This window comes from Lathyrus oleraceus, chromosome 1, assembly GCF_024323335.1.
Source record: "Lathyrus oleraceus cultivar Zhongwan6 chromosome 1, CAAS_Psat_ZW6_1.0, whole genome shotgun sequence".
NCBI classification, from domain to species: Eukaryota; Viridiplantae; Streptophyta; class Magnoliopsida; order Fabales; family Fabaceae; genus Lathyrus; species Lathyrus oleraceus.
This window is the reverse complement of record NC_066579.1, coordinates 84,923,673-84,932,265: the sequence shown is the minus strand read 5'-3', so window position 1 is coordinate 84,932,265 and position 8,593 is coordinate 84,923,673. Positions and strand designations below refer to the sequence as shown.

Below are 8,593 nucleotides of genomic sequence, written 5' to 3'. Positions count from 1 at the left end.
TGATTAAGAAATGGGTGTGTGACCCTAAGGTAATCATCCCAAAAGATGTATGGACATCAAGGAGGAGAGTCTGGTACTGAATCCAAAGAGGGAGTAATGGTGCTTCACTGTTGAAGTGTTGAATGATTGATGTGTTTGAAGTATGATTTGTTGATGAGTTTTCCTAAAGAAGACTTGTCAATTATATGATTCAAATTGCACTAAAGTCTATGAACAAAGGTGAATACCTTGACCAACTGGGTCATTCGTCCCATACCCGAAGATATTCTAGACAAGGATATGAATGCTCCACTTTCATCATTCTTCGTTACTTAAGGCTCATGGTCTACAACTTAAATCATAATTGACAAGTTGTTGATAGAAGATCCTGATTGGTGATCCTGATGATACAATGCTACTTGTTACGGAAGAAGACTTGACAATCATTTGATTCAAATTATGTTAAAGTCTATGAATAGAGGTGAGTACGATGAGCAATTGGGTCATTCGTCCCGTACCCAAAGATATTCAGAATGAGTTAATGGAATTCTCCACTCTCATTCCTTCTCTATTTCTTAAGGCTCATTCCACACAATCTAAATTATAATTGACAAGTGTTGATACCTTTGTTATGCTTGAGAAGTAGTCCACTTTGTTAGGTATGCTTGATTGATATTGACTTTGAAGTCTTGATCTTGGATTTGAACCTTGAGGTCTTGAGCTCCTGAGATTTAGCCTATTCAATACAGCTTGAGCATAATGGACTTGCCCTATCAAATGATCAAGGTTCTTCTGGTCACTTGAATATGCTTGGGGATTTAAGCATGATGTAAAGGATTTGGTTTATTAAAGTGACATTTGATCAACACTAATCAATGGGATTTAAGGAAGTCAAATGAGTTATGTACAACCACCTAATGGATTTATCATTTAATTAAATCATGTGATTCTAAGTAAACCTTGAGTTAAGGAACATGCTAAAATTAGGATTTTCCTACCTATGGACAAAATGGTCAGTATATACAAGTTGATTAAATGGAAATAAAATCAAGATTATATAAAACCAATTAATCAATTAAAACAATTCATGAAAATGTGATTACAGTGAAATTAGGCTAAGTTAAATTTAACAAAACCTAAAATTTCTAAAGGTTTTAATTAATTAATTAATTAACAATTATATCTACTAACTACAATTAATTAATTAAATCATAATTAATTAATTAAAATGATTAACCTAAATTATGATCATTCTATTAGCTAACAAACATGATTAATTAATTAAGCAAAAATAGAAATTGATTAATAGTAATTAATCATGATTAAACAGAACAAAAAATAATAATTAATATTCAGGGAGGGGGTGCATACCCATATAATGGTGGTGTGTGTTAGAAAACTTGGATTTGGGCCTGGAAGCCTTGGCCCATGCAGATCTGGGGGGTGTATGCTATGAAGGAAGTGTGAGGTGAAACAAATCCAACGGGCCTCAGAACCTCAGGCCCAAAACAAAGTTGACAAGAGCGGGGGAAGACGCAACTTATCTCACTCTCGTTCAAAACTTCCCCGCCTCTAAACGAACCCTAGTCGTTCATCTTCCGCGCCAGAAATCGCTTCTGGCAGCGGTGAAGCTTCAATGGACCTTAACCTTACACCAAAATGATCGCCACTCTCTGCTCTGTTAAATCCCCAATCTAATTTCATCCAAATCCTCATTAGTAAACCAAATCGAAGCCCACAGTGGATGAACCCTAAGCGCTTTCGAACTCAAATCGTATGTTAAACAAGCTCAATCCTGACTCGCAAACATATGTTCATGGAATTTCTATGCTAGTACGATCGTTTGGTAGAAGAACAAAATAAGATGGAGGAAAGATGGATAACCGGCCTTCGAAGCCGTTGATTGCTCCAGTCAATGTTGCAAGTCTTTGAAAGTGAAAATCAAACAAGAATTTCAGAGATCTCCACTAAGGCAACCAAACTGAATCCTTTCATGCACGTGCTACACTTCTTCTACTTCTACTTGCCTTAGTCCGTAGGAATTTCTTGTGTGCGTTGTTGTGAATTGTATGTGGCTTGCGTCTAGTGCATAATCCGAGAGCTTGAAATTGGTGGAGAGTGAGAGATTTTGATGAAGAGAAATATGAGATTTGAGATGCAGAGAGAGGGAATTGACGTACGAATCTATGAAGTGAGTATCTGTGAAATTATAATTAAGGCTTGATTATGGGGAATGATTAAGTATATAGGATCTGGACTTAACAAAGCTTGACTCTGTTAAATCTTCTTAGCTCATATCAGTTAGTTGTTAACTTTTGTTAATCCATCTGTTAAGGTTAGTTATAGGTTAGTTATAGTTAGTAGTCTGTTAAATTTATGTTAGTGAATCTGTTAGTAAGCTAGAGTTAGTAGGATGTTACAGTGTTAGATAAATTATGCTGCTGTTAGTAATCTGTTATGAGTTTCCTGTTAAATTTCTGGACTGCTATTTGTTCTGTTAGTGATTAGGTTACTGAACTGTTAATGAATTTCCTTGTTTTTGTTCTGTCAGATGATACCTGTTAAGTTAGTGTTAATGTTGATAACTTTAGATGAAATTCATGTTATGACTAAATTTCTGTTAAATGAAAATGGTGCTTATTAGTTAAATGAAGGCCAGTTAGCCAATTAGTTGGTTAAAAGAGAAAAAGTCAGTAAAAGTTGTCATGAACTATTAATGGAATTAGCTAAATTTTCGGTTAATGGATGTTTGATGTTGGTTTTATTAGTTAATGGTTCGAGTGTTAATGAAACTGATGAAAACATGAAGTTAACTGTTGGGTTCAAAGATCGGTATGTTAATATCAAGTACTAAAACAAAGGTTGTTGCTCCTTGTTGCAGGTTGTAATGGTGGCAAGGTTCTAGGACATGGACCGAAGTTGGCCTTGAAACAAATGATTCAAGAAGGCTTGATCAAGGAACCAAACTTGGCATAACATGGATCTATATATATGTTTGGAATACTCTTGAAGAAAATGGAGGACTACATGGGAAATCAAGAGAAAAGTAGGTTTAGATGATTGTAGCAATAAATTCATGACCATTAAGTTATGGATAAACTTAACGATAATAAAATCAGAGTCGCCACCACGCTTTTATTATTTTCAAAGGAAAATGAAAAAGTACGAACAAAACCCAAAGATAAGAAGTTTTCAAATCAAAACCAATAAAATGCCAGAGATTACAGGTAAGGGGGTTGGTTACATAGAGGGAAGGTGTTAGCACCCAAAGTGTCATAGGTATTCCTAGGAAGCCCTTTTTATGTGTGTGTATGTGTTTTTGGCATAAAAGATGTTTGCAATAAATAGAGTGTTGAGATGAGAAAAGAATTCATTAATTACATTCTTGTGTTTGACAAGACCTTCAGACTTGTGCCTACTACCAACATAAAAATGAGGGATCAAAACTTCGGTTCTTTTTTTCTTTTGAAATTTTAAGTCAATATAGTTAAGTTTATTTATAAATTTGATTAAGAAAAGAGTTTAAAAATGCAATGACATAAGGCCAAAGTTTCTAATTTGTAAAAGAGTCTAAGTTTGAAATCACAAGCAAAGAAATGTTTCGAAAAGGGGACGAGATTTTGAAATTTAAGAAATGGGAGGAGATGAAGAACTAATCCTAAGCATAAAATTAAAAGTTGAGAGTTGAAAAAGATCTGACCAATGGGATGCAATCCAACAGACAAGAATGTCATATAGAAAACCGACTTTCCAAGCAAGCAACTTCACTGCTGACAATCTTTTTTATCTCCTCATGTATCATATGACATACTCCTTGATTAACTCAGAATAAGACATTAGACATAGGTTTAGAGTAACAGTTGCATCAAGACCATGTAGCAGATGAATTCATGAGGATCCAAATACTTGCATCAAATGAAAGCTCAAATCACAATAACCTGGTTTCAGAAATGTTGGCATTGGCCAAGTCCCTTTTGCATATGGAATGTTGCCTAAATCTAGATCAAAAAGCTCAGATCAAATCCAACAGTCCACACAAACATTTTTTAGGGGTTTTGTTGTTTATTAAGTATTTTAAGGTCCTAAGACCACAAACACAAACAAAATACACAAACAAAATACACAAACAAATATATACAATCACAATATATGACTCAAATGAGCAAAGTGAAAATGACATAAACATAGACAAGTTAAATGAGATGTAAATGACAAATGAAATGGTAAATGACTTGAATTTAATTGCATAAAGTAAATGACTTGAAAATAAAAGCAATATGATAAAAGTGATCCAAATGTTAGTTGATTAGATGTTAGTGATATTTTGATTTTCAATTGATTAAGTCATTCTTTGGAGAACACTTAACCCTTTATTCACAAGCAGGGATCCTTGAACCAAGACATCTCCCGAAGGAAGGAAAAAATGCCAAGTTTTCACACAATACCATGAAAGGGGGATACTTACAATCTAACTTACTAGAATGATATGCCTTTGGGGTCAAAATTTAGCTATATGTTAAGCAATCGTAATTGGACTTATGTAGAAGTCACAACTATCTGAGGCCGGACAATGGAAATTTTGGTGTTAATGCATGTTAGAGATATGGTATAATGAACCGTACTCCTAAAACATACCACAGACAAAAAGAAAAAAAAAGATCAAAGGATGGACCTATCTCATCCATACTTGTATTGGTTCATCTAACACAAAGTTATTGATAAACCAATTAACCTTACAATATTGAGACTTCATTGGTCAATGGAAAGGATGAGAGAGAATTAGATTGAATATGAAGAGGGAGGGGAGATGAGAGAAATAAAAATTGGTCATGGGATGAATTTTATCAAATTAAAATCATTCATTCATTTTGGGAGATGAAATGTACATTTCATCAATCCCCTAAATCCAATGATTTTAACTTAACAAAAGTCAAATCAACCTTGACCAAGGCCCAAACACATAGTCAAACTTCACAAGTCAATAAAAATGACTCAACATAATTTCTACACAATTAATCAATTAAAAATGCATTTTAATTAAATTTAGTTTAGTCAAAACCTAAAATCTCTTCAAAACACCAAATAAATGACCAAGATATTTATCCTAGGTCAAACAAGGTCAAAGGACCTTAGACAAAAAAATTCATAATTTTTGAAAAGTCAGAGGTATTTTTAAACAATTAAAAATATGCACAAAAACAATTAATTCATGAAAAATATCAAAATTAATCCAAAGAATAATTTTAATTCAGAAAATAAAAGAGAAAAATATTTAAAGATTTTTGGTGAAAGTCCCATATTTTTTGGATTAAAAATGAAATTAATATGAATTAATCAAAATAAAAGGATTAAATGAAAAATCAGAAAATAAAAAGAAAATAAAAAATCAAGGGTCATCAGATCTCCCTTACTAATTGAGGTGACATATCGGATGCCCAAGCGCGTGCTTCCACCAAACACTGCAGTCAATGCGTGCACACGCTTGGTAATCAATCACTTTGGACGCGTGAGATTAAAACATAAGAACCAGATCAGATGGCCTGGATTGATCCAGCACACCACCGGAGCCCTAACTCTGGTCATCTTCTCCGGTGATCACCATCGGTCTGGTTCAGGCTCAACTCCATGGAAAATGAAAAGTGAATACACTAATTTGAAAGAAAAATGCTTAGGAGCACGAATCTGGACTCAATTTTCTCCAATTCCAAGTATATAAAAAGATACAGGGATTTGAATTTTGAGGATCATGAACTGACTTGCTTCGATTTGACCTTAAAGCAACTCAATCTTCTTGCCTACATTGATAGGACTTCACACAACCAAAAATCACAAAGAATGGTGAAGAATTGAGGGAGAATCGAAGAGATGAAGTTTCTAAAAATTCACCTTCAATGGAGCTTCAAACTTGCTCGATCTTGACCCCAATTGTGCTTGGCCTTGCTTCAGATGCTTGTTGAAAGTGATTAGGATCAAGAAAAGGTCTGGACTCTTGGAGTTTCAATCTCAAAACAGATGGAGATTTGAAACTCGATTTTCCAAAGAAAACCTTCAAGATTATCCTTTAATGGAGGGGGTTTGGATTGCAGGTTCAAAGCTTGGGCAAGTGGTCCTTAATTCTGAGCAATGAGGGTTGTATTTATAGCCAAGGAGATTATTTCCACACACTTCCAAATTTGGCAAAAATGAGTAATTCTCTTTGCATGCTTGCATGGGCGTCTGATAGGCCCATCAAGAGATGTATTCAGATCCAAAAATGAGTGAGAATCATGCTGAAATCATGTCATATGGCCATGCAATCGTGTATGAAATGTGGAAGTGAAAATCATCCAAATGGTTCCTCATATTGCACCCATGCGCAAGTCCTTCATTCTTTAGTCAAATAAGGTGATCTTGGACTTTTTGGAAAGGCGGGACCAAGGGGAACAACATTCATGTTGAACATATTTTCATTTGAAGCTTGGATCATGATGAATTTTGAGGTGGAAGTTTGGGAAATAAAACATATTTGAAAGTTTTCTAAGTCCAAGTCAAATGGTCACTTCTTCCACCTTGAATAACTTTTTCTATGGACCTCAAATGAGAAAAGTTCCTTCATTAAAGTTGTATATCTTTCAGACATATTCAATTTGGTCAGAAATTTGACCTTATTTGGATTTGTCATGAAGGAGTTATGCATTTTAGAAGTTGAGGAAAATCACTTGTTCAATGGTAGTGGCCCAAAATGACCTGTAATTTTTTCTCTTGGCACATGCATTTACAAGTTGAATTTGAACTTCCTCCAAACATCAAAGTTTAAGTAGACATATTTAATTTGATCATGGAATTTGAATGACTTTCATCTTATAAAAATTGAGCAAGTGATGGTCTTAGGAAGTTGACCTCCAAACTAGGGTTCAGACAAAATGACCTATAATCTTTCACCATAAAAAATGACTTTCCAAGCAAAACTAGCTCTTGACTTAAACATGAAAGTTGTTTGGAATGTCATTTTGAGTAACTTTTCTCTTGGAATCATTTTAGTATGACAAAAATTGTAGGATATAGGGTTTAGAGAACCCCAGTTTTGACCAGTTGACTTTCTCTGGTCAACCACCATGAACCAACTTGCTAGCTTGATGTTCTCTTGACTTTTGGGACTCATGAAGGATAATATATGTATAATATGAAGTATCCCTTGAAATATTTGATCAAATCTTGAAAACACTTGTTGAAGAAGTCACACAAGATACCTAGATGAATTAGGGTTTCCAAGGCAAACAAACTCCAAACTCTTGATGATTTCTTGATCAAAATGACATGTGAAGATCATGGGGATTTGTAGAGGTAAACTCATGAACATTAAGCTATGGATAAACTTAACGTCAATAACACCAGAGTCACCCCCGCACTTTTATTGTTTCCAAGGGAAAAGAAAAAAGTACGAACAAAACCTAAAGATCAGAAATTTTCAAATCAAAACTAATAAAATGCCCGAGATTACAGGTAAGGGGGTTGGTTACACAGAGGGAAGGTGTTAGCACCCAAAGTGTCCTAGGTACTCCTAGGGAGCCCTTTTTTGTGTGTACATGTGTTTTGGTATGAAAATATGTTTGCAATAGATAGAGTGTGGGGATGAGAAAAGAATTCATTAATTATATTTTTGTGTTTGACAAGACCTTCAGACTTGTGCCTACGTACCAACATAAAAATGAGGGATCAAAACCTCGTAGTTCGTGGTAACAATTTCAAAATGAGTGAGTTGCTTTTAACAAAATTTTAAGTTTAAAAGAGGCACCAAAGTCCTAAAAGAGTTTGAACGGGTGTTAGTTCTTTTTGTCTTTTGAAATTTTAAGTCAATATGGTTAGATTCATTTACAAATTTGATTAAGAAAAAGAGTTTTAAAATGCAATGGCATAAGACCAAAGTTTCTAATTTGCAATAAAGAGTCTAAGTTTAGAAATCACAAGCAAAGAAGATTTTAAAAGGAGGGAAAGATTTGAAATTAAAGAAGTGGGAGGAGATGAAGAGACTAATCCTAAGCAAAAATTTAAAAGTTAAGAGTTGAAAAGATCTGACCAATGGGATGCAATCCAATAGACAAGAATGTCATATAGAAACCCAATTTTCCCTTGGACTTTAGAATCAAGCAATAATAATACACACATAGCAAGATGAAGAGCAATGCATCAAATAAAGATAGCCACATCCAAGCAAGAAACTCCATAATCTTCTTCATAATCTCGCATGCATCAGATGACATACTCCTTGAATGGCTCAAAATAATCCATTAGATATAGGTTCAAAGTAACAACTTCATCAAGACCATGTAGCAGATGAACTCAAATGGATCTCAACACTTGCATCAGATGGAAATTCAATTCACAAGCATTTGGTTTCAGAAAAGTTGGCATTGGCCAAATCCTTTCGCATAGGAAATGTTGCGTAATTCTAAGTCTAAGTCTCAGATCAAATCCAACAGTCCACACAAATCTTTTTTAGAGCTTTTTGTTGTTATTATGTACATTAAGGTCAAAAGACCACAAATACAAACAAAATACACAAACAAGTATATACAATCACAATATATGGCTCAAATGAGCAAAGTGAAAATGGCATTAAGATAAACAAGTTAAA

General features: G+C 34.3%; 1 long non-coding RNA gene across 1 annotated transcript; it reads left to right on the top strand.

Moving 5' to 3' along the window:
• The first annotated feature begins 1,400 nt into the window (after positions 1 to 1,400).
• LOC127117650 (uncharacterized) lies at positions 1,401 to 3,109 on the top strand. Its single transcript, XR_007802016.1, has 2 exons — positions 1,401 to 2,170; positions 2,861 to 3,109. It is a non-coding gene; the product is annotated as an uncharacterized LOC127117650 (long non-coding RNA).
• Positions 3,110 to 8,593: the final 5,484 nt, after the last annotated feature.